This window comes from Mus musculus, chromosome 2, assembly GCF_000001635.26.
Source record: "Mus musculus strain C57BL/6J chromosome 2, GRCm38.p6 C57BL/6J".
Classification (NCBI taxonomy): Eukaryota; Metazoa; Chordata; class Mammalia; order Rodentia; family Muridae; genus Mus; species Mus musculus.
Window position 1 is genome coordinate 70,654,203 of NC_000068.7, and position 3,216 is coordinate 70,657,418.

Sequence of the window (3,216 nt, forward strand, 5' to 3'; positions counted from 1 at the left end):
TCATATAGCTCTGGGTGTATCTTAAGTAGTGTTTTACTGCTGTGAACAGACACCATAACCAAGGCAACTCTGTTTTTAAAATATTTATTTATTTTAATTTATATTAGTACTCTGTGGCTTCTTCAGACACACACCAGAAGAGTGCATCGGATCCCATCACAGATGGTTGTGAGCCACAATGTTGTTGCTGGGAATTGAACTCAGGACCTCTGGAAAAGCAGTTAGTGCTCTTAACCGCTGAGCCATCTCTCCAGCCCACCAAGGCAACTCTTATAAGGACAACATTTAATTGGGGCTGTCCATTATCATCAAGGCAGGAGCCATGATAGCATTCAGGCAGTCATGGTTCAGGAGGAGCTGAGAGTTCTACATCTTCATTTGAAGGCTGCCAGGAGAAAACTCGCTCCCATGTGGTTAGGAGGAGGGTCTCCTTGCCCAAAACCCCACAGTGACACACTTCCTCCAACAAGTCCACACCTACTCCAACAAGGCCAAGCCTCCTAATACTGCCACTTCCTGGGCCATGCATATTGAAACCAGCACGGGGTGACTTCTAACTTGCAGAGTAGCTGAGGATGAGGTCCTCTTGACTCTGCCTCCTAAGCACTGAGATTATAACTGCTTGCCACCATACCTGGCCTTTCTCTTTCTTAGAAAAAATATTTATATATTAATTAATTTTAAGACAACTTCTCCCATAGCCCAGGCTGGCCTTGAACTCTTACTCCTTTTGCCTCTTCCACCTCAAAAATGTTATGTCAAAGGCATGAATACATATATGATATATATACTTATATATCATATATATCTACCATATATGTATACTATATATATATACTATATATATAATGAATTTTTATAAATGAAAGAAACTAGATTTAAAAGGCTATATATTGTATGATTCTAATCTGGAAAGCTCAAAATCATGAAATCATAAGAGTAGGAAAAAAGATTAGTGGTTTCCGGAGTCAAAGGGAGGAGTGATTAGCCAGGGAACACATGTACAACTTGACCAACATAACCTGCCATTTTTCATTTCACCAGCAAAGAATAACAGTGCTAAGCATAGAATGAACACACACGGGGCCATGCTGATATAAATAAATGACTTAACAAATAAATGACAGACAAGGAAGAATTAATTTAAGCATATAATTTTTCTTCCCCCAAAATGTCTGCTCCTCACTCCTTAAGGATGCCTAGACACAGTGACTTGCTTCATTGGGAAAAAAAAAACAAATAGTAACTTACTATTAATCAGACGGGCAAGTATAGGGAGTAGTTTAGAAACCTGGGACTCCTCTTGGCTTGGGGGATGAACACAGCCCTCTTCTACAATGCACCTTTGCCTGCATGTACTATGCACACACACCCCTCTTCCAAACACAGGACACCCACCTGCATCAAAGTACATTCACACCCACTTCAAACAATGACATAACTCCTCCTCTCCTTAACCACTGTCAGTCATGGTTTCTAGTCAGTCCTACTTTAGTACTATTCAGGTAGGAGCATATGGAAACCAGTCCATCCTAAATTGGTTTGGGGCATAACTGCAGTAAAACAAACTGGCCTCTACATCAATTTTTAGAGAGACTCTCCTATTTATCATCTTTGCCCAACCAATTGGCATGTATATAGTTGAAATCAAATGCATCGTGGGAAGGGACATGTCAATCAAAACAGAGAACCACCTGCCACTAAAGCCCTTAGCAACCAGACAGGTCCTTTTCTTGAACATCATAAAAGGAAGCCTCCAGTCAGAGCCTTTGAGCCTGTCACTCACGTGGCTGCCATCACTCTAGCCAGCGTATTTCTTTCTGGTTTGTGCCGTGGCTTTGCTTTTGAATAAAGTTTTGTGGCTACTCTGTAGATCTGTGTGTACCTGTATTTCAATCCTTGCATAAGAAACCAAGACCCTGCAAGCACCTGGTCCAGAGTCTGTCTATGGGTATGGTTAAAGGTAGATAGCATTGTAAGTAGGCAGGTTGACGTGGCTAACAGTAAGCCATGCTCACAGCACATAATCCTGATACGACAGTGAGAATGGACTCTCCTTCTCTACTCTGCAGAACCCATAACCCTGGAAATAACCATGATCCATAAACCATAACCATGAGGAAAACAGCGGACATGCCCAGATAGAGTATATTCTTTAAAGGATCTAAACAAGGCTTTGGTGACTGTCATGGTCATGAAACACGGGGAAGCTCAAGACATAGTCATAAGCCAGAGGAGATGTGAGGAATAACTGTGATGTAGGATTGTGGGATTGAATCAGTGAGACGTGGTCGGTGTGGGGGTGGGGAGAGAATGTGGAAAAAAATGGTTAAATCAGAGAGGAGTATAGACTTCAGCTCCTGACACAAATGTGTGCTTCCTGGTTTTGACTAATGCTCCAATTTCCTGTAAGATATGAACGATGGGAAAAACAGAGTGAAGAGCACACAAGAACTGTGCGCTGTCTGCAGCTTTTCTGAGGCCTTAAGAACAGTCCCAAGATAATAAAAGCTTGTTTCAAAAATAAATGGGCCAAGCATGATAGTATACTCCTGTAACCTGGGGCCGCTGAGGCAGAATTGTGAATTCAAGGCCAGCCTGGGCTACACAGTGACTTCCAAATCAGCTTGAGTTACCCATTGAGACTTTGCCTCATTAAATAAATAATTTTTGACAATAGGAAACATTAAAGGCACACAAGAATGTCAGTACCATTTGAGTCTGGTGACCACTCAATTTCCCACAGGATCTGTCCCAGTGCTAAATAAGCCCAGGTTTATCAGACATTGCTTTCATGAGGAAGTTCTCAAACTTGCTGAGTATCAGGATCACCTGAGATCCACCTCTGAAGAGGACAGAGCAGCGCTTGGACTTTTACCTTTTTATAGAGTTCCTGATTCCCACCCAGGGTGGAAAGCCAACACTCTACCACTCCCTGTTAACATCGCACACAGACAAATCTGCATCCCTTCATCTACCTACACAGAAGCTGTTCTGTGTCGCTCCTCTGTCACTACCAAAGCACAGGGCAAAACACCCTCCACAGCTGCCATTCTGATATGCAAATATGCGAAATTGTGTTTCTCTTCGAGTTTGCCAGTTCCCAGACAGCAATCTGTTCATTGCTCAGCCCAGCTCTCACTCCGTGTGTTTTATGAGCAGAATCCTGCTAAATTGCCCCTTCCTGGGTACCAATCATGTGGAGTCATACACTGC